Genomic DNA, 23,647 nt, shown 5'->3' with positions numbered 1-23,647 from the left:
GGATTACATCATTATTGTACCAGAGTCTTCCCAAGTATTTTGTAGCAAATGATTGCAGGCTATGCAATAGGACTATTAATAGGATTGAAAAAAGAAGGTCCTTTTGTATGAACAGATCTTTAAAACATATGACTCTCTGCCAGATGTAATGCAGTTATTCTGGAGACAAGAAACTTTTTGGAAAATCTTTCCAGAATAAAATACTGGAAAACAGTAGATCCCTTTAATGGCAGCACATAGGCTACAGTGCCTCACTGCCACGGCTGTTACTGACCATGCGCCTTATAAACACCATCACCAAAGCCACTGACTGCACAGCTGTTTTCTGGGATTGCATCAAAATAATACTCTTTAGTTAAGAAGTCAGCATTGCTTTGAAAAACTAATGGCCAATGGTACCTCTCCTCCAGTTTCTTAACTGCTTTATATGTGATATCTTCCGTTTGTGATTCAATAAGAAAACCCTATCTTCTTAATGTTTTAAAATCCATCATATATATATACACATACATATACACACACATATATACACACACACACACACATATATATACACATATTATTTTTTAAGATGGGGTCTTGCTCTGTGGCCCAGGCTGGAGTGCAGTAGTGCCATCTTGGCTCACTGCAACCTCCACCTCCCAGGACTACAGGTGTGTGCCATCACCCCTGGCTGATTTTTTTTTTTTTTTTTTTTTTTTTTTTTGTAGAGACAGAGTTTCTCCATGTCACCCAGGCTGGTCTTGAACTCCTGTATTCAAGCAATCTGCCCGCCTCAGCCTCCCGAAGTGCTGGGATTACAGACATGAGCCACCATGCCCAACTTATCTATCCTATTTTTCTACCAGTTATCTAGCCTATGTAATTTTGTTATTTGGCATTAGAAACATTAATTTTCAAATTATAAGATGATTTTCTTTTTCATATCAAAGGACTCTGGCTTATCTCAAAGAATTCCAGTAAAGTATAAATTTAATTAGAGTTACCCTCAAGGACTTTACTAACACCTAGGTCGGCTTTGTCTCCCTATCTCAAGTTTATAATGTGCCTTGTATTATTGACATAGGACAATGCAAAATTGCAAGAGGGTGTAATCTTCATTTATCTAAGGTTTCAACAATTTTAAATGCTTAGAATATTAAAGCACCACCTTGGGATGATTCTCAGGAAATTAATTTCAAAATCCTTCCCCAAAAAGTAGATAATTATGGATTTGTTTTTAAGACCTAAGAAAACACGGGAGTTCACTGTAAGTGCTCTACATTGCTGTCAAAATGTTGAAAAACTCTCCGGGTTATCCATGAACTGGGGGGTTTCCTTCAATCTTCATTTCCCACGTTTCCTTTCAGACTTAAATTATTCAAGTAATGTATATGTCTTCTCCATTAACAGGCACGAATAATGAGTATTCCTCTTTTGTCAACATCTTCTGTCCTCTGATTTTCTTCCAGTCTAGGTCTGGTCTTTGTTAAACAGTGATACTTAACACAATATTTATAATTGCTAACAACTTTATTTTTTATTTTTGACCATCATTAAATAGTAGTTTTTGCTGCTACCTTCCTTTTTTTTTTTAAAGAGACAGGCTCTTGTTCTGTTGCCCAGGCTGAAGCACAGTGATGTGATCATAGTTCACTGCAACCTTCAACTCCTGAGCTCATGGGATCCTCCTGCCTCAGTTTCCCTTACGACTACAGGTGGGTGTCACCATGCCTGGCTAATTTTTAAAATTTTTTGTAGAGATAGAGTCTTGCTATGTTGCCCAGGCTAGTCTCAAACTCCTGGACTCAAGCAGTCCAGCCTTGGCCTCCCCAAAGTGCTGGGATTACAAGCGTGAGCCATCCTGCAGGGCCAGCCCTTTTAAAACTGTTAACTAAACTTTTTGTTGGATAAGGCATTGTCGGTAACTTCTACTCATATATCATTAAGAATTACACAAAATCTGAATGCTGAAACTTACTGGCGGCCATTCAATTCCAAGTAAACCTAGGCCAAAATTAGCCCACTCCATGGAAAATTATTATTGGAATAAGAAGACAAAGAGAGATTCATGGTACTGCTAAGATGAGTCAGATTACCTATGGCACCCTTACCCCTGGCTTCTTTTGGCTAATGACTCACTGCTGATATTCTGCATGGGAACAACAGAGCTCTCCTTCTATCCTTTTTGGCTTTGGGGTCGAGGTGGGCGGAGGGGAGTGGGAAAACAGTAGGAAGCCGGTAGGACTGAAATATGGTTAGAAAACACTGCTCTCCTGAAACACAAGATGCTTTAGAATACTTGAGGAGAGGAAGAAGGGCAACGTAATAGTAAAGGAAACTAAAAGGCAAATAATTAGTTCTATAGTTTAATGAATTAATCCATTCATTAAACATGACGGGAACTTATTCTTCAGGGTCACAATGAAATTAGCAGCAACGATAAGCTCCAGAAGACAATACCCTTTCTTAAAAAAAAAAAAACGAGTTCCCTGTACTTCCAAGAAAGCCCTAAGTCTATTGCTGACAAGTTGATGGGTGCAGCACAGCAACATGGCACAAGTATACATATGTAACAAACCTGCACGTTATGCACATGTACCCGAGAACTTAAAGTATTATAATAATAATAATAATAATAATAATAAAACAAAATATTAAAATTGTATGTTCATAAAACAAAAACAACAAAAAAAAGAGTTTTCTTAGTCTGAATCAGGCAAATGAAGAACTTGCCTCTCTTTGTCTCTTGTTGCTAATCAGAGGAAGGAGTGATGTGGCTTATCTCCAAAGCCATTTCCCAAGAAGCCTTTCCGCTCCTCACATCAGCATTGTCCCTTTCTCTTGAATGTTTCACACATCAAGTGCTCGATGATGAATGAGCAGATGCCTTTCCATGTTTTCTTTTTAGGACTCAACAATTGAACAGCTCTTTCTAAAGCACTCTTTTTGAACTACAAATAGTTGTTTTGGTACCAAATTTTTAAAATCTAAGACGAGAATTTGACAATATACTTTTGCAGTTGTCTGAAAAAAATATATAAAACTGCCATTATCTTTGAATCAGAAATTAATTTACAAGTAGTTATGTCTTCTGTGATCGGTCAAACAGATTTTAAAATATGCTAGTTAGTTGGCAGAGTGCAGTAGCTCATGTCTGAAATCCCAGCACTTTGGGAGGCTAAGGTGGGTGGATCACTTGAGGTCAGGAGTTTGAGACTAGCTTGATCAACATGGTGAAACCCCCTCTCCACTAAAAATACAAAAGTTAGCCGGGCATGGTGGTGTACACCTGTAATCCCAGCTATTTGGCTTGAGAATCGCTTGAACCTGGAAAGTGGAGGTTGCAGTGAGCCAAGATAGTGCCACTGCATTCCAGTCTGGGCGAGGAAGTGAGACTCTGTCTCAAAAAAGGTTGGGTGCGGTGGCTCACGCCTGTAATCCCAACATTTTGGGAGGCCAGTGTGAGCGGATCACTTGAGGTCAGGAGTTTGAGACCAGCCTGACCAACGTGGTGAAACCTCGTCTCCACTAAAAATACAAAAGTTGACCAGGCATGGTGGTGTACACCTGTAATCCCAGCTATTTGGCAAGAGAATCACTTGAACCCGGAGAGCGGAGGTTGGAGCATTCCAGCCTGGGTGAGGAAGTGAGGCTCCGTCTCAAAAAGCAAAAAAAAAAAAAGCAGCAGCAGCCCACGCGGTGGCTCACCCCTGTAATCCCAAAACTTTGGGAGGCTAAGGCAGGCAGATTACCTGAGGTGAGGTCAGGAGTTTGAGACCAGCCTGGCCAACACAGTGAAACCCCGTCTCTACCAAAAATACAAAAAATTAGCCAGGCGTGGTGGCAAGTGCCCCTGTAATCCCAGCTACTTGAGAGGCTGAGACAGGAGAATCGCTTAAACCTAGGACGAGGAGGTTACAATGAGCCGAGATCACACCACTGCACTCCAGCCTGGTCAATAAGAGTGAAACTCCATCACACACACACACACACACACACACACACACACAAAAGGCTAGTTACTTGTTAAAAGTCAAAGTTAGTGGGGGTTCCAGGGTAATTTGAGATGAATCCTTTCCAATACATTTTTTTAAACCTCTAGACACTGGCGGGTGTAAACAGGAAAGAGGCCCTCCTTCTTGTGAGCTATATGGCATCCAGTCCCCCTTTCCCATAAATTCAGAAAATTCTTCCTGACACTAAATTCCATCTACTCAGGGAGCAGCAGGTTTAACCTCTAATTGGTATGGAAGTATTTAAAGAGATAAACAACTCTGAATTACTGATTCACAATCATGCACCAGAGGTCTTGAGGTTTTGTAAAGTTAGACAACAATGATAACAAAAGAGCGAATTCCTGAGTTCCACTGTAAGCAGTAAGAATTTGCCTTCATGCATGATGGCCTGATGGAATCAAAGCCACTGGCAACTACACCAGGTAAATAAAAATGGGCTGGAAATCTAACCTATCCGGATTGGGCAGGAATCTGGGCTTGGTATCGTCAGATGATGTCTTGTTTAAACCAACAAATGCTTATTGCTCTCTTTGAAGATAAGAAGGTCCAGAATTTTCTCCATGCTTCAGATTAGGTGAATGTGATTCCAGATTTAGATAAGATGCACATTCATTCAATCAACAGGAAAGTCCTTTTTGAAATGAACTATTTCCCAATGCAAAAAAACAGAAGGATATGAAAGAATCATCAAACTGGGTTTTCTAAGGTCAGAGAAAAACTAGGGTGCAAAGGGGCTGTGAGAGCTTTTTAGATGGGCCCAGCTCACCCTACAGGTAGAGCTCTAACACCACGACACAGAAACCTGCCTTTCCCACTAAATTCCTAGACTAGTTAACAGCTGGTTAGGATGTCCACCATTTACTTTCAAATACTTGGTCAGGGGCAATTTAATACAGCTGTGTGCTTCTGAAATCAGTTTAAATTACATTCCAGGGTCTGACAACCACCCTAACTGGGAACATAAACTCAAGAAATGGTCACCTAGGATCTAATGAGAGATACCACACCCCACAGGTGGCTTCCATCAGTACTTAGCTCTCTTGAACTCCGGAGAACCCCTGAAGCTTTGCTAATTGGCATAATTAAGGTGAGAAATAGGTTTTCATTAGTGAAATTAGTGGCCTGTCAATTAGCATAATGAATGTTAGAAACCCGTGAAATTGGTGGTGTTCACATTTGTGGATTAGAGATCTTCCTCACCCTTTCATGAAGGGGATATACCAATAGAGTGAGCCCTTTGGTTTATACACCCTTAGGGATGGTGTTTGAGGTTTGAGAACTAACTATTCTTGTTTCTAGCCTTTGGTTCAGGGGACTTTGGTTGCTTAACACCCACTAAAATGGTAACAGAATCCTGTCTTCATAAAGTTCCCACATCTGTCTTCAGGCAAGGTGGGGGGGGGTAGCATCTAGAAACTTAGGGACCTGAGAGTTCTTCATACCATTTTTTACAAATGTTTATTTAACACAAGTCTGTATGAGTGCCAGAATTTGGTCCAAGAGACCTGTGTTTAATATAACCTGGTAGCCAGGCTGCTACTAAAGTCACCTTTATCTACCAAAAAGTGTTTAATAGTTTTGCAAAGCGAATTAACATGGCTTAATTTACAACACAGGTGCCTATGTCTCCACCTAAATAATGCAGAAAATGTGGTAATTCAGAGTTTGGTGTCCAAAAACCAGAGTCTGGGGTCATTTCTTGGCTCTACCTATAAAAGTCCTACCAGACTTTTTGTACTATAATTATGGAATTCTGCTGAGAATAGAACTCCTTCGTAAGCAGGACTAATAATATCTCCCAAATCTGTTTTGAGAATTAAGTTAGAAAATGTACTTAAAAGTACTATGTAAACTGTAAAACGGTTAATGCAAATGTTCACTATTATTAAGCCATTTTACACTGAGGTTTAAATGACTGATATTATATTCTTTCTGGCAGCAGACTGAATTTCTTTTGGGAAAAGAGCAGGAGATTTTTAGAAGAAAAGAAATCAACAAGAAAAGATTAAAGAAAAAAGGCCCAGGAAAGACTCAAAGTCAGAACCTATGGCAGCTCTAATCTCCCTAATCTTTCCCTAACCCCAGATCCATACATGTGAATTTTAGTTGAAGCTGAACACAACTAGGAAGATACAGTTGTGCTGCAACAGAGAGAATAATTTCACAAAATGTCCTTAAAAGTTAAGCCCTGAAATGCAGTAAGTAGAATAAGTAGTCAAGAACCACCAGACCTGGGGCTCCAGTCACATGAGAAGCAGAGGAGGGGTCACACACTGGATAAAACAGAACCTGGTCCATTCTCCATTACTCAGCAAGCCAAGTAAACGTACGAGTGAATGAGACAGCCCTGACAAGCCTGTCCCGTGGGCATCTGTAAGCGTGGCATCCCCATTTTCTAGTTGACACATGTCTAATAGCTTATCATTTCATAGTACATGCACATACATATGTCAGCTGATGCTTGAAACATGGCCCTCTGTTAAGTGGGAAAGGCACGAATTTTATTTCAGTCTTAAAACTTCAGAATAACAGGTATAGAGAAATAAAGGAACATCTCTCAAGATCATCTGGCTAGTAAGTCCCCTAGCCAGGATTTGAAGGTGGGTTCTTCTCATTCTATCCTGATATATCAAAATGCATTCTCAATAATAATAGGAGGCTTTTGAAATGACATGGGAAATGGTAAGAAGAGTGGATGGATCAAAAGAGAGTTAGCTTGGCTTTTTGGTTGATCTTTTACTTGCTTGAATCTCTACAGATGATGTGAGACTCACAATTTAGCTTTAAAAGTCAATGATCTCTTTGCCTTCTTTATTCAGTCTTGGTCAGAGACAGATGAACTCCGTCGAGACTTAACTCTCTGGAGACATATCTGCTGCTCTATGTGTCAGCTAGAAATGTGACTTCTTGGGCCAGGTGCGGTAGCTCAGGCCTATAATCCCAGCACTTTGGGAGGGTGAGGCGGGTGGATCATGAGGTCAGGAGATCAAGACCATCCCGGCTAACATGGTGAAACCTCGTCTCTACTAAAAATATGAAAAACTTAGCCGGGCGTGGTGGTGGGCGCCTGTAGTCCCAGTTACTCAGGAGGCTGAGCCAGGAGAATGGCGTGAACCTGGGAGGCGGAACTTGCAGTGAGCCAAGATCGCGCCACTGCACTCCAGCCTGGGCGACAGAGCAAGACTCCATTTCAAAAAAAAAAAAAAAAGAAAGAAAGAAATGTGACTTCTTGCACAGTCTGGGAGTTTCACCCTCTGGGCTGGGCTCTGAAGGGGTTCTGTTTCCTCTGGCCACTTGCCAGAGGTAAAATATTAAGATCCCATGTCCATGTCATTGTGATGGACACTGTGAGAAAAGGCTGCAACTCCTCACCAACACCACAAGTGAGATTCTAGAAGCCTGTTTACATTTGCACAGAAAACACAACAGCAGGGCCCTGATCCTTGACCCACTGGGCATAGACACCCATGTGTTCTTTCTGCCCAGGGTACTTAGGCCTGCAGCTAGGCATGTCATGAACAGAGATAACTTTAAGGAAGTGCATTTTCCTTAGCAGGCCTGCCTGAGCCCAGGCAGAGAGCAGAAAGGTGTCCTTCACCACAAGGACAATGTTCACTGTGTTCACAGCCTCCACTCTGCCCCACCATCCTCAGGCTGTTAAAGCTTGACAGTGTCCCTAACCCATCTCGACCTCCCAGGCTCCTAGCCTAAATGCACAGTGTGACCCAAATTACTCAAACACCAGGCTGTACAACCAGGTTTCTCTGCTCTGAATAACCCAGATTACTTCCTACTAAAGCCATGACATTTAAATTAGAAATGCTTTTCTCCAGATAATAGGTGACCCGATCCTTTAATCCAGTTATTTATAAGTTCCACCAAAAATACAAACTCACTCTTGGCCTAGGAACAGAGGCATGGCTATAAAACAAAAATTCTTCATAGCTGTGAAATCAGAGAGTATCTCCGTTTTCGCTTCTCATCCTGCCTCTCTTTTGTAAGTCACATTTTCAGTACACAGGACGCAACGACAATCATGATGAAGAACTGGTTCCACGAGCTATGCGTGGCTGTCTTTAGAGAGGTTCCTCCTAAACTTTTAACTTTCTGGCTAAGTCAGGATGTCTCCAGCACTAAGGCAAATGCAGAAGGGGTAGGGTGGGGTGGGGATGGCGGGTGGGGGTGGGGGTGGGGGCGGGGGGAGAAGGAAGTGCACCTGGCTGGTGGATGATGCCCAGAGACCTAAAAGATGACCACATCAGCTGAACCTCATCAGCTTTGGACAAACCAGGCAAAGCTATAGTCAGGAGGTCTGGGGGAGGCTAACTCCCCAAACCGAGGGAACCCGAGGCATAAGGAAGGGGAACAGAAGTTGAAGAGGTCAACACTACCTTGGATCCATAAGCATACCCTGGGACCCTGCACAGCTATATGCTCTCAGCCTGGGCCATGTGAGGTCCTCAGAGCTCCAAGGTGATCCCCCATCCCCAGCAAGAAGCTAACAGACTTGGAGGGAGTGAGTACCAGTTCCCATAAGAAGAACAAATAGCACCAGGGGAAGGAAGGGCTGCAGCAATAGCTGGAAATAAACTTCCAACCCTCTTCAACGGCACAAATCGTGCCGGGCAAAAATAATTGAAGAAAGCGCGGTGTACCAAAGTTCCTAAGCAGGCTGGCTGCACCTCCTCTGGTCCTCTCTGCTGAAGATGGCAGGAAGGAGAAGAAGCTGGAACTCTGAGGGGGCCCACCCGTTCCACCCTTCCCTGAAGGCACAGACAGCAGGAAAGTCTGGGAACTGCTTGCTGCATGAGTTAGGCTTTGGGCTTCTAAGCTGAGCTTACAAGCGGGAAGTGGCGGAGAGGAGAGGCCCCGGGTGATAACTTGGGCCACATTCCAGTCCTGAGCAGGCTGTCCTCTTCCATGCCCCCGGCAGAGCTTCTTCCGGCCTGTAGAACTAGGGGCCTGTGTTGATTGTGGGAAACTGGGAACCAAGCCACTCCCTAAGGAGGCTAGAGCCTCCCCTCCTAGCTGATGGAAGACAGCCGGCCAGACTCCAGACCTCAAGCACTCCTGGGGCAAACGCAGGCTAAATTTGGACCCGGCAGGCTCGGGTCAATGCTGTGACCCTTAAAAGGGGCAGATACTAAAACCACTTCTTGGGTTTGCCTCCATGGATCTCCTGCCATGAAGCCATTACAGCTCAATGTGACTAGGGCAGTTCTAAAAAGAAAACTCAACGCTTTGGAGGCCAGGAGTCCTGTTCCTGCTCCTGCAGGCCCAGCCTTTTTTTCTGAAAGCTTCTACGGTATTGGGTCAAAAGAGTAATTCGCCGTTCTGCTGTTCTCTCTGTCTTATGCCTCAGGTACAGGTATGAAGACGGGATGAAAATACTTCTGGAACTCCCCACCTCTTCACTGGAAACAAGGCTTGCCTGTGTCTTGACCCACATTCCTGGTGAAGGAGACCTGGTCAATTTCTCATAGAACGGAGTCTCCCCCAGCACCACAGCTTAGCCTATTAATAACATCCTCTTAGCCCTGCTGAAAAGTCAGTGGCTCCAATCACATCTGGAAAATGTTAAGGTGTTATTTGATGAATACATTTACAGCTTGGGCTTTCTGTGAAAGAAACTGAAGATGGTGTGTGTGGTGGGGGTCAGCAGTGGGGAGGGGAGGAAAGGAAGGAAGCTGCTGTTGCCTTTTCTGCAGCAGCGGATGAAAGGGTTGTTTCTTTCCGTTACTTGGAGACCCACTTCTTACAGGAGTGACTGGGAGGCTTCCGGGTTTCCCGTGAATGAAGAGAGATGTGAGTTTCATGTTTTCCTCAATGGGGAATACTGAGGGCCCTATCAAGGAGCCCTCGGATGCTCTTCTCACCAAAGGCCCTTTTCACTGTGAGATTATTTTGCAAGGTAGTCCCCACCCCAGAATAAACCAAGCTCAAGGCCACAGAGGGAACTCTGGCTCCTGCAAGCTGATATTTCTAGGGTAACTGATTCTGGTAAAGACAAAAGCAAGCCTCGTTTTTCAATTCTTTATAAATTTGCTGTGTCCCTCTTGGTTTAAAAATAGTTCCGGATCTTGGGTTCATGCCTGGTGAGCAGGTCACGGCAGGGATCAAAAGCCAAGCACCACTGTGGACCCAGCAGAATCCACTATATTGAGGCCGAGCCCCAAGGAAAAACGGTGCCAGACGCATTTGTGGTTAACCCTCTGTCTACAGACGATTCTGTGCCTATAAACGAAGCTGGTGAGGGTCTCCTTCCATCCCCATGAGACCTCCAAGAGACAGGTACCACACATTCCCCCAAAAACCGTATTCCCCCAAGCCACCCTGTGAATGTGGTGAGTTCCACAGCATGGAAACAGAAGGCTAGCTGTAGACCATAGGACTGAGTCTCTTGAACAAATACTAGAGGATGGCTAGGAAACGAGGCACCAGGATCACCCAGTCACTTGGTTCTGTTCTGGAAAAGGGCACACAGATTCTCAGACACACTCACACCATCTTCAAAGCATGATCTGCCACAGACGACTCATATAGCTTTGCACTGTATGTGCAGGACTGAGTGTCCTCTTTTCCTCTTAGCACAAAAGCTGAGAGTTTTATAAGATTTGCAAAAAAAAAAAAAAAAAAAGAGAGAGAGAGAGAGAGAGAGGAGAAGCAAGACACCAGTCTGAGCTCGGCTGCCCACTTTACAGCAAGAAAGGACTCTCCACAACACATGAGAGACTCAGAAAACCTCCTCCATAAAGACACTGGCCTCAAAAAAGACCCTGTCCTTTCAAATTAGAAAGAAAAGGACAAGAAGATAAGTCAGCAGACTTGGCTTACCCTGCCCAGAGCGTGCGCCTCAAACCTCCTCAGTGAGAACTGCCTTTTTCCAGACAGATTCCTGCGTGCGCCCTGGCTCAAGCTGGACAAATTCCTCCTGAGCCTCCTGACGGAAGACTGTGATGTCACCGTGGGCCCTCCCTCTGCTCCCTAAAAGGCCATTCACACAAAGAAGGACTTTAACCTCCTTCGGAGAAGCCTGGCCCCTCCCTGGCTGGCCGGAGCTGGAGGGCAGCGGCATTCCCAGCGAGAGCAGGCCCAGCCTGCTCCTGTCACACTCAGGGCTGAACAGAGAGGCAGGAGCTGGTGGCATTGATGTGAATCAGATACCTCTGTCTTCTTGGCAATTCAGAGGTGGGCCCTGGGACAAGCAGGGAATTGATACCCCAGGGGTATTGAGGCAGCAAAAAATCTGAAAGACCCTGGAGAAATCTCCAGTTAGACTTTTCAGGACAGCTTGTGGTGTGTGCTTGTGCGTGTGTACATGCATGTGGTATGTGCATGTGTGCGTGTGTGTGTGATAACAAATGCTCACCACAGAACATTTGGAAAAAAAAAATATTCATTCCCCTCCGCTCAGAAAAAAAAGTTAATATTTCATTTCATTCCATTGTCTTCTCAGAAATACATATTTAATATCATTGAGACCAGACAGTAAATGCAATTCTGTGCCAAGTTTTTTTTTACTCATATCATTTCACAAGCACTTTTTACGTTATTTAACGGCCCTTGTAAGATGTATTTTAAGTGGCTACATTACAGTCCATGCCAAAGTGGACAGATGCATCTGAAGTCTGAAATGAGTGCTCTCATTTGAAGGAATGTCTGGAGTAAGTAGCTGCACCATCCCATGGCTAACAACAGTCCTCTGCCATCAAGAAAACAGATGCGCATTTGCCTTGGATAGAGACATCAGCGTCACCTCAAAATAGGGTCCCCAGCACTACACTGAGTCTAACGGGGAGTTGGCGTGTTTATCAGTGCTCCCTGCCTGATAACACCGCTGGCTCAACTCTGCCTCCAGATTCTGTCTACCTCGTTCCCTGGAACTCTACATTGACCTGGAAAATTTGGGGCATAACTTACAGGCGGAACTAGAAAGTCAGTCAGAATTCCAGATCACTTCAGTACCATGAAGTACTCACTTTTTCAGTAAGATTTTAGAGGACAAAGAGAACTGAGATTTACAGTAAACTGGGGGAAAGATGACAAAGGCCACGCATGGTTCTGTGGGGCTAGCTCATTTGCGGTCAGTTTTGGAGCAGTTTGTCCTGGTGAGTAGCCGAAAGATGGAACAGGGTTCACCTGTGGTCTGCACACCAGCCAGTACAGCAGACCTCCTGGGACCCTCCCAAGCACACAAGTCAAGGAAGGGATAATCAGAGTAGATGGCACCCAGGCAGGCTCTTTTGAAAAGGAAGCTAAAAGTAGACTTCACAAATATTTACAGCATCTAAACAACATTTTCCATATGCTAAAAACATTCTCCAAATTTATTTAGAAATATTGGGGAATTCCTCAGTGACTGACTTGGTGGTATCAAGTCACCAGGGAGCTCCAAGGGAACTCTGAATTGATGCTGCCCTGTGGAATAATTGGAATGTTCTGTTGTGTAGCCAAAGGCACCTGAATATGCTACTTAGTCATCTAAAGTAAAATGAGGCGGGGAAATCACATGCCAATGGCATTGCTCCACTTGAGAAGGAAGAACCAGGGCAGGACTTTCCATTATGAGGTGCCCTCAACCAGCGATGCAAAAGGGGTACCCGGGACCCACTCCATTACCGCACCTGCCCCTCCACATCCGTGGGAAGATTTGTTTAAAAAAAAGGTTTTAAATCTGCCCTATCCACAAAAGACAACTGTATGTGCTCTTAAAGTACTATTTTCCAAGGAGCAGGTTTGCATATGACCTGGCATGTCAGAGACACCAGAGTCCACTACACACACCAACACACATATTCTCCACCCACACACAGGCACACCGTTGTGTGTTGACTTGAGTCATCTCCACAGATTCTTATGTTGAAGTCCTAACACCAAGGACCTCAGAATGTGACCTTATTTGGAGATCAGACTTTACAGAGGTAATCACGTTTAAGTGAAGTCACCAGGGTGGGCCCTAATCCAGTATGACTAGGATCTTTAGAACAAGAGGAAATGTAGACACAGAGATGTGCATAGAGGGAACACAACTATTTATAAGGCAAGGAGAGGGGCCTGGAACAGATCCTTCCCTCACAGCCCTCCGAAGGAACCAACTCTGCTGAGGATTTTGCATTTCTAGCCTGCCAACTGTGAGACTGTCGTTTAAGCCTCTCCCCACCAATTTGTGGCACCTTGTCATGGTAACCCTAGCAAACTAATCTATATACTCACACATGCACACCCATGCATTTGTATGTGTGCATGCGCACAAAAACACATACATTCACACACTTCCCTGAGTCTTCCCTCAACCCCAAGCTGCAAAAATAGGGTTGAGGTTAGAAAAATACTCTGTGGCAAAGTCACAGTTAGGTACTCCAGAAAAGTGGATTATACTCAGAGGCAGACGGAGACATGAACCACCAGCAAGCTAGCCTCAGCCTGCAAAAGCATAAACGGAGCCATCCTACACCTGATGACAGTGGAGTCTCTAGAGAGAAATGACCAGTGTGGAATCCAGCAGGTAACAGGAAGCTGCAGCTCACACCTCTACACCCTCTAAGCGCAGACCGTGAGCTTGGGGTGGGTTTTCTGAAAATAAATTTGCACTGCCGGTTTAATTCTCCTGGTGCGGTAACCTGATCTCATTAGTCTCTGAGGGTGCCTTGCCCTAGGGGAAAAGAAGCCATTTTGAAACTTGGTCCTGGTTGATTGGGAAGTAAACTTCAATTTATGAGGGTCTAGCCACTGGGGTTTAAAGACAATTGATACCATTATGATCATCATTCAGTGAACATCTGTGGTGCGCCTACTGTGTGCCTTGTCTGTGCCACATACCCTTCCATAGCTTCTATTTAATCCTCCCATTAATGGCAAAGTGGGGATTACCATGCACTCTGCAGAGGGGCAGACCCCAGCCAATGGCAGCCACCTATTCCCTAGGGTCACTCTGCTGGTTAGGAACAGAGCTCTGGCTAGAAGCCATGAATCCCCAAAATGCAGCAGGGCTCATGGAAGCCACACCAGGCAGCTCAGGAAGGAGCAGACCCAAGCAGCATTTGGGCCAATGCAAATAAAAGAAAAAAATCTTAAGGCCAGGACCAGTGGCTCACACCTGTAATGCCAGCACCTTGGGAGGCTGAAGCGGGAGAATCAATCACTTGAGTCCAGGAGTTTGAGACCAACCCGGACAACGTAGTGAGACCTTGTCTCTACAAAATTTGAAAATTAGCAAGGCTCAGTGGCATGCACCTGTAGTCCAGCTACTCTGGAGGCTGAAGCAGGAGGAACTTGAGCCTGGGAGGTCAAGGCTGCAGTGAGCCATGATCAAAAAACAAAAAACCTTAAGATGTGTCTGTAATGTAAGGCAGCAAGAGACTACTTTGAAACTGTAGGCCAGCTGCTAGGAGTTTTGGGAAGGCCTCATTTCCCCCTCTGAGTCTTAGTTTTCTGGTCTATAAAATGAGATCCCAGCTACGTAAACCCTCACAATTCACTTCTCCTAATCTCTGTAAGTTCTGTGGTTTTAGCATAAACTTTGGGCAAAGGTAAACTCGTTCTGAGTGGGCAGAGTCTCAAGAAAGCCTGCGAGATGATAGAAGCAGCAGCTGCCTTGGAAACCAGGTGATACTTTTGCAGAGAGGGATTTTAAGAGTTCCCGGAAGGAGGCGCGGCTTATAGACAATCCCCTTGTCAGAACTTTGTCTCTTTAATGGAAGAATTTTATTCTGCTAAATGTAACTATCCCACTTGTGACAGTCACCAGTCACTAGTACCTTAGTGTGACATAAAGTTCCAAAAATAGGTTTGAAGAGGTCAGGAAGGAGTGAGCCCCGCAGGGTAGAGAGGCTGGCTTCAAACACAGTTAAGAGCCAGTCCATTGCCTGGAATTGCAAAGTAGCAGGTGCAGGGGAAAGGGTGGCACTGGGAAGGTTCCCCTCCCCGTTTCCTGGCGCTTAGGGAAGCTGGGGCAGCTTCTCAAGCTGCTCCAAGGCCCAATTCAAGGCACACAGAGAAGGAAGCCTGGGCCTCACAACTGCCCTTCCTCCTCACACGCCCAGTCTTGTCCTCTCCCTCCTTACCCTTCAGATAGGTTCCTCCTCCAAGCCCCGTCACCAAAAGACCCTACATCTCAGCATGCAGTCAGGTCTTTAAAACAATTTGCACTTACATGTGAATCGGATGGGAATACTTACAATTCAAGACAGGATTTTGTTTACCCAAAGGAATCCCTGAAGGAATCCCTGATTGGAGCAATATACAATTAGTTATCAATTATCCACCTATACAATTAGTTATCAGTATGTAATGAAAAGAGGTACCCTCATCCAACTCCATAAACTTGGATGGGAATTTGGCAAAAAACACACAATGCTTTTGACCCAGTAGTTATACTTCCAAGAATTTATACTACAGACATAGAGGCATATGTAGAAAATGATCTATACACAAGGATCTCCAATGCCACAATGTTTGCAATAATAAAAGACTAGAAATAACCTAAATTAATAAGGGACTAACATTTTCCCTTTTTTTTTTTTTTTTTTTTTGAGATGGAGTCTCACTCTGTCTCCAGGCTAGAGTGCAGTGGCATGATCTTGACTCACTGCAACCTCCGCCTCCCGGGTTCAAGCAAATCTCCTGCTTCAGACTCCCAAGTAGCTGGGACTACAGTCATACACCACCATGCCCAGCTAATTTTTGTATTTTTAGTAGAGATGGATTTTTCACCATGTTGGTCAGGATGGTCTCAATTTCTTGACCTCATGATTTGCCCACTTCGGCCTTCCAAAGTGCTGGGATTATAGGTGTGAGCCACTGCGCCTGGCCTGATGTTTTCATTAAGTGGAATATTATACAACTTTAAAAGAATAGAAGAACTCCCAGCTCTACAATAATTTATATATAGCAATCTTCAAAATCTACTGAGTAACAAGTGCTATGGAACATTTTATAAAGAACATGTTACCTTTGATGTTAACAAACATGAATATGAATAATCTTATATGTATATATGTAGGTATGTGTGTATATATATTTGCATATTCATAAGCCATCCCTGGAAGGACACATAAGAAACTGATCACAAAGATTTTCTCTGGAATGGGGAAGGGTGTCACTGGACATCAGGTGTAGGTAAGCTTCTATTCACTGTGTTCTTTTCTACACCTTTTCAATGTTAGAATATATGCATATATTAACTTCTGGAAAAAGGAATTAAGCACTTAAAAATAGAGACAGAAAGGTGGGAAAGCACTAAAAGGAAATATGGTGCGCCAATGGGTGATTAGGCACCTGGAGGAGATAAATTCACTCTCTAAAAGTCAAGAAGGCCGGGCGCAGTGGCTCATGCCTGTAATCCCAGCACATTGGGAGGCTGAGGCGGGCAGATCACTTAAGGCCAGGAGTTCGAGACCAGCCTGGCCAATGTCGCGAAATCCTGTCTCTACTAAAAATACAAAAAATTAGCTGGGCATGGTGGTGGGCTCCTATAGTCCCAGCTACTCGGGAGGCTGAGGCAGGAGAATCACTTGAACCTGGGAGGTAGAGGTTGCAGTGAGCCGAGATTGTGCTACTGCACTCCAGCCTGGGTGACAGAGCAGGACTCTATCTCAGAAACAAAAATTAAATTGAATTAAATAATAAAGGATATAATTTGTGTGTGTGTATGTTTGTGTATATATACGTGGAATATATATATATGTAATATATATTCCATTTTATGAAAAGATCAGTTCCCTATTAATTTAGATTATTTCTAGTCTTCTATTGTTGCAAACATTGTGGCATTGGAGATCCTTGGATATAGATCATTTTCTACATGTGCCTCTATGGCTGTAGTATAAATTCTTGGAAGTAGAACTACACACACACGCAACCACATATATATGTATACACACACACATATATATGTACTTTATTCTATATATATAGTTTGCCCTCTCTCTGTAGTTCATATATATATGTGTGTGTGTGCGTGTGTGTGTGTATATATATGTGTGTGTATATATATATGTGTGTGTATATATATGCATATATATATGGAGGGGGAGAGAGAGAGAGTTTATCTGTGGCTGCTGTGGTTTCAATGTGTCTCCCAAAATTCCTGTGTTGGAAACTTAACAGTGTTGAGAGGTGGGACCTTAAAGAGAGGATAAGGTCATGAGGGCTCTGATTTCACGAATGGTCAACCAGGAATGGATTCATTGTCAAAGTGAGGCTGGCCCTCTCTTTTCTCTCACAGGTTGTATGCTCTTTTGCCCTCTCACCTTCTTCTATGGGATGAGACAGCCTCCAGAAATGTAAGAACTAAATCTCTGTTCTTGATAAATTACTCAGACTCAGGTATCCTCTTTTAGCAGCAGAAATTAGACAAAGACAGTGGTTAACCCTGGAGAATAGGAATGGGGGAAACTCAGTGCTAAAGGGGTGATGAAAAGCTGAAGTGGAGTCCATAGTTTTTATTTCATAGAGATGTGAATTATTGGCAGGGTACAGTAGCTCATGTCTGTAATCCCAGCACTTTGGGAGGCTGAGTTGGGAGGACAGCTTGAGCCCAGGAGTTCAAGACCAGCCTAGGCAACATAGTGGGACCCCATTTCTACAAAAAATAATTTTAAAAAATGAACCGGGCATGGTGGCATGAACCTATAGTCCCAGCTACGTGGGAGGTTGAGGCAGGAGGATCACATGAGCCTGGGAGGTGGAGGCTGCAGTGAGCTGTGATCACATCACTGCACTCCAGTCTGGGCAACAGAGTGAGACCTTGTCTCAAAAAACAAACAAAAAACAACAACAACAACAAAAAAAACAAACAAAGATGCATATTACGGTGCATGTATTAGTATTGTAATTGGAAAAGCAAAGATTGAGAGTATCATACATAAATTAAAAAGTTACAAATTCGAGCTTTAAATACATTTAGACTTTTAAACGGCCAAGGCTCATCTACTTGTTAGGTTTTACAACACCTCTGATCTTCATTTTCCATCTACATGTTAAAAAGTGAGGCTTTAATCAGCCACAATGAACAAATGTGTACCAAAACTTGGCCGTCTCTTGAGGAGGTTTTGCTTTCTGGCTGTAATTTATTATCTGTTTAGGAGTACTGTCACTCTACACAGCTGCATGACAATATCGCCTTCCGTTTTCACTGAAGATAAGTTATTGGCTTACTGCTATACATAGACATTTTCCTTCCTAGAGCTGCCTATTCCCAGAAAAGTTTTGAAACACACTGTGAGTAACCAGATTCCCCCTTGGGAATCAAATATCATCGAATTTCATGAACTATGTCACAGACAGAATATGTCATAGGAAAATCCCATTGAAGAATTTCCCAAGGACTAATCAGTCAAATGGAGAACAAAAAATAGGAGGCCGGCTTATCCATTATTCTAAACAATAGTCATTTTTTTTATTCCATTTAACTTAAATGTACAGGTGAGTCAATCTAGTAATCTCCTCACCTACCTACAAGGTGTGCATGCGCGCACACACACACACACACACAGACACACACACACGGGTTCGTTAAATTTAAGTCCCATTTTTTCTTATAGTATTTTAAATTTTTGAGTAAAGTTTTAAAAATAATATTTTGGGTTTGTTCAATCTAGTCTTCCATAGGCAAAAAGCACCATATCTCTTATTAGTGTTTAAAGTGAATGCTGGGGTTTGGAACAGAATGTAACTCTGCACTTAGGCAATCCCAAATTCCATACCGATTATGTATGGGATTCCTACCCTTCTGTTACTTAATTCCTATCCATCCGGTGAAGCCTGAGGGTCTAAGGTCAGTGGTGGACTCTGGGAGCTGAGTCCAGGGAACAGAACAGGTCTCTCTCGTACATTTACCCACCATGCTCTTCCCTGCTCAAAGCAGGTGTTACATGGCAAGCTTCACTTCTCCAAGACAATGTTCACAATTCCAGAGGAGAAAGAAAAACCATCAGAGATGCTTTTTTGATGAAATCATTGGTGAGTTCTAAGAACACTTAACAAAAGGAGCTACCACTTTCCAACAAGAAAATGGTTTGAGCTGATGGAATCAGCTACCTATTGATTTCAGGGAAACTGATGGAAAGTTCTAAAAGGTTCAGAAATCCCTGCACAGAACCACCCCACCGTCATGGATATCAGCATCACTGTGAATTGCCACCCACTCTAGGAACTCATGAACAGTCTTGTCTCAAGTTTCTTCAAAAGCACAAAGCCACATGTGAAGCCAGGCTGTGCAGCAAACAGACCGCTAATCCAATTCACTCTGACACAGTCTGGCAGGAAACAAGAACTCCAGGAAAGTCCAGATGGTCAGTCTGAGAGTCCTGCTCCACTAGGGTTAAGTGGTAATTCTGGATCAGGACAGGCACTGGGGACACTCGCCTGATGAGAAACAGGACACAGCGGGCAGCCAAGGGGCAATGAAGACTCAAGCCAGGGCTGCTAATTTTTCTCCCATCTCATGAGGCAAACGAATGCCACTGTCTACAAGGGATTCTGAGCACGATACCAGAGGTGCACTTGCGGTTTAAAGCAAGATATTTGCCCTTGACAAATTTGCCTTGTCAGGTCCTCAGTGACCTGACCTGGTTCTGACCGCTATTCTGTCCCAGCCCCGGCCTTTAGCCAGAACCAGGGGGACCACATGGACTCACACCTGTCTTGCTCACAGCTCTGCTCTCTCAAGCCCACCCTGGGCCAGCACTGGTGGGCCACGCTCTGGGAAAAGTTTAGGCAGCCAGACTCTGGGGGCAGCCGAGGGCTGGCCACCTGTTTCCGTCCACTGCTTCTATGGCTCTGAATGCCAGGAAGGAACCTCTGCAGGAGAAGGAAAGCGTGGAATTTCTCCACGTACCACTGGGATGCATGATAAGCATAAGCCAGCAGGGATACAGGGAGCAGTGGGGAGTCGTGGGAGGGTATTTTGCTTTGTGCAAAGAAATGTGTTCCTTCTCTTAATGCAAACGAAACCAACTACTACCTTCTCTCATTTATGAAGACTCTCTCTGCCCGACTGGAATCCCAGGGGCAGAGCAGGGTGGTTGAGAGCCAATAAGTAATACTGATTATGGAAACAGGATGAAATCTGAGAACCAGCAACAAGGAAGGGGTCGCCATTTGCTTGCAAAGCCTCTGCTTCATCCTGTTTACCCTCCAGAGACCCTCTTTGATCCCAGGGCTGCCTGCTGTTGACCATTTTGCTGCCATAGTTTTTAGACTCTTTGTTCTCCATTTGTTTATATGTGGTAAAGTGATACGGTGGGAAGTACACAAATCTAGAGAAAAGAAGGTCAGGGTTTGTGAATACTTGGGTATCACAAACTGATTGTATGATGCTTATGCAAGGGATTTTCTCCTCCCTGAGACTCAGGGTCCTCATCTGTTAAATGGATATAGTAAGTACTGAAGGGAGTCAAATAGTGTCCCGCCCCAAAATTCATGTCCACCCAGAACCTCAGAATGGAACATTTGGAAATAATAGAGTCTTTACGGATATAATTTGTTAGGATGAGGTCATACTGGGTGAGAGCGGGCCTCAAATCCAATGACTGGTGTCTTTATAAGGGGAAGAGAGGGCATACAGATATGTACACAGAGGAAACTCCATGTGAATCTGGAGGCAGAAATTGGAATGATTAATTTACAAGTCAAGGAATGTTAAACATTGCTAGCAACCACGAGAAGCTAGGAGAAAGTCATGGAATGAATTCTCCCCTCAAAGCCTCCAAAAGGAACCAACCCTGCCATCTGTAATTTCAGACTTCAGGCCTCCTGAATGGTGAGAGAAGAAATTACTACTGCTTTCAGCCACATAATTTGTGAGAATTTGTTACAGCTGCCCTAGGAAATGGATACACCTACCTTCTGGGGCTGTTATGAAGATTTCCGAAAAAACAGCATGTGAGGGCAGCCAGCCCCACAATGGGAACATGGTGGGACTTCAATGCCAGGTAGTTCACTGTTGCTCTCTACTCTGGCCATAGGCTAATAATAGCATTTTTCCAGCCTTCTCAGAGGCAGGTTGCCCCAAGATATTCATGCTTCTTAAAACTTGTAGACAGGGCCGGGTATGGTGGTTCATGTCTGTAATCCCAGCACTTTGGGAGGCCAAGGCAGGTGGATCACCTGAGGTCAGGAGTTCGAGACCAGCCTGGCCAACATGATGAAATCCCGTCTCTACTAAAAATACAAAAAATTAGCCTGTTGTGGTGGTGGGCGCTTATAATCCCATAATCCCAGCTACTTGGGAGGCTGAGGCAGGATCATTGCTTGAACCCAGGAGGCGGAGGTTGCAGTGAGCCAACATCGTGCCACTATACTCCAGCCTGAGCAACAAGAGCAAAACTCTGTCTCAAAAGAAAAAAAGGCCAGGTGCAGTGGCTCACACTTGTAATCCCAGCACTTTGGGAGGCCAAGGCAGGCGGATCACAAGGTCAAGAGATCAAAACCATCCTGGCCAACATGGTGAAACCCCATCTCTACTAAAATTACAAAAATTAGCTGGGCGTGGTGGTGCATGCCTGTAGTTCCAGCTACTTGGGAGGCTAAGTAAGGAGAATCTCTTGAAACTGGGAGGCGGAGGTTGCAGTGAGCCAAGATTGCGCCACTACACTCCAGCCTGGCGACAGAGTGAGATTCCGTCTCAAAAATAAATAAATAAATAAATAAAAACCTGTAGATAAAACAGAAACAGCAAAGGAATACCTATGGAATAAAGGCATATCAGCGTAGCAAAGGCTGTAGGCTTATCGACTGCCCAACTGGAGCAGAAGCATACGTGTAGGTTGTTGTACGCAGAAGCCAGGTTACAAAGACAGCCTGTCATAGAGCTGGCAATGGGAATGTACCTTGTCAAACTGGAGAAGGAACCCAGGGCCCGAGAGTCCTCAAAGGTATTAGCAACTTTAGTTGATGATGAGGTGCTCATAACCTTTGTTGAGCATTTATGATATGCCAGGCATTAGACCATGCAATTTTTATGCATAATTACATTTATTCCTCATAACAAGCGTAGGAGGTCAGTACTCTTAAGAGCTCTAGTTTACATGTCAGGAAACCAAGGTTCAGAGAGTTTTAAGTGACTTGCCCAAGGGCTCCAGCCATAAGTGCTAAAGCAAGGATTGAACTGGAGGCAGTCTGTCCCAGGTCCTTTAACCACTATCTTGCCTCTTATAGATACAAAGGTAGAAACTGGGACAATCTCAGCTGGAAGCTTATCGAGGAAGACTGGCTTCAAGATTCTTTTTCTACTTTATCATATACTCTAAATGGGTCCTAGAACTATTTGCACGTGCTTGCTGGCTTAGCTGATATGCCAGTTTCCTTGACAGGAAATACAGATGATATGGATGATGATAACAATTATTCATTGCATACCTACAATACGTAGGCATTTACATACATTATCTCAATAAATCCTCATGGCAACTCTGTGAAATAGGGTTAATCCCTATTTTGTGGATGAACACATTGAAGCTCAGAGCTTAAGTAATTTGCCCAAAGACACAAAACAAGGAGGGGCAGAATTGAGAGCCAAGCCCTGGCCTGTCCAGCTCTCCAAAGCCCACTATAAAGAAGCACATCTTGACACACTTTTTGCTCTTCCAAAACACATGATGCGCCATGGCTTACTGAATCTAAGAATTCACTTTGAGATCTTAGCTGCATCTCGGATGGTAATCTTCAAGGGCTGTGTCTCCCACCTGCATCTGCTTAAAGATGCCTGGAGTTCTCCTCTAAATACTCCAGGTGAGTGACTTTCTCTTCAGTTGAGTGGTTGGAATTCTCTAGATAATGTCTGGTCACTTCCAAGAATGACTGTCTTATAATCAGGTTCAAGCACAATAGGAGGGATCCTACAATAGCAGAGAGCTGCCAGTCGGTTCTGGCCATGGACCCCTCCCCAACATGCAGGACAGAAGGTGGGGATCTAAAAACAGGAAATGACAGGGGTTGGGTGTGGGAGTGGGGGCTTCAATGCTGCAGGAACACAAGCAACAAACATCTCAAGCTGTGCAATGCTAGAAGGAAGCTGGAACCAAAACGTTGACTGGAGGATGGTGCAGCTTTGTTGTATTCTAAAATGTTCATCCTTCCATTTTTTTTCTCTTTAGTTTTTCTGAGCATGCTGGATGCAAAATAAAAATAAAGAAAATAAAAATAAACATGTAGCCCTGAACCATGCTCTTTACATTGGTGACCACTTGCAAAGCCTCAGAATTGGTGCAGATGGTGCAAAATTCCTTTTTCTCACCTTAGCAATTCATTTTGCCATTAGGGGATGGGGAAGCAAGGCAAGACTTTATCTGCAAAGGCTGTGGTGGTGGCAAGGGGTTTGCCAGCTCCCAACTTAGTCAAGTCCCCTCAGTTTCACTATGCAATGCTGAAATGCACCATTCAGCATGTCATCATTTCAGTAAAGTGGCTCAACTTCTTATGAAAAACATTATTTAAAATTACTTCTTGAAGCCAGGTGTAGGGGGTTATGCCTATATTTTCAGCACTTTGGGAGGCCAAAGCAGGAGGACTGCTTGAGGCCAGGAGCTCAAGACCAGCCTAGGCAACATAATGAGACCTCATCTCTACAAATAAGTAAAAGAAACACCTGGGCTTGGTGGGGCATGCCTGTGACCCCAGCTATTCAGGAGGCTGAGGTCAGAGATCAC

General features: G+C 44.1%; 1 protein-coding gene across 10 annotated transcripts in view; it reads right to left on the bottom strand.

The window, feature by feature from the left end:
- The window catches only part of PALM2AKAP2 (PALM2 and AKAP2 fusion), a 538,968-nt gene that overhangs the window by 36,600 nt on the left and 478,721 nt on the right, over positions 1–23,647 (bottom strand). Inside the window, exon 1 of one of the 10 annotated variants that reach the window (XM_003911385.5) lies at positions 10,833–11,347. The exons of the other annotated variants lie outside the window; for them this stretch is intronic. The gene's annotated coding sequence lies outside the window, so the exon portion shown is untranslated. Of the gene's footprint in view, positions 1–10,832; positions 11,348–23,647 lie in introns of those variants that run through there. 10 annotated transcript variants of the gene reach the window in all.

The sequence above is a fragment of the Papio anubis genome, chromosome 13, assembly GCF_008728515.1.
Source record: "Papio anubis isolate 15944 chromosome 13, Panubis1.0, whole genome shotgun sequence".
In the NCBI taxonomy this organism is placed as follows: domain Eukaryota; kingdom Metazoa; phylum Chordata; class Mammalia; order Primates; family Cercopithecidae; genus Papio; species Papio anubis.
This window is presented reverse-complemented; position numbering and strand designations above follow the sequence as displayed.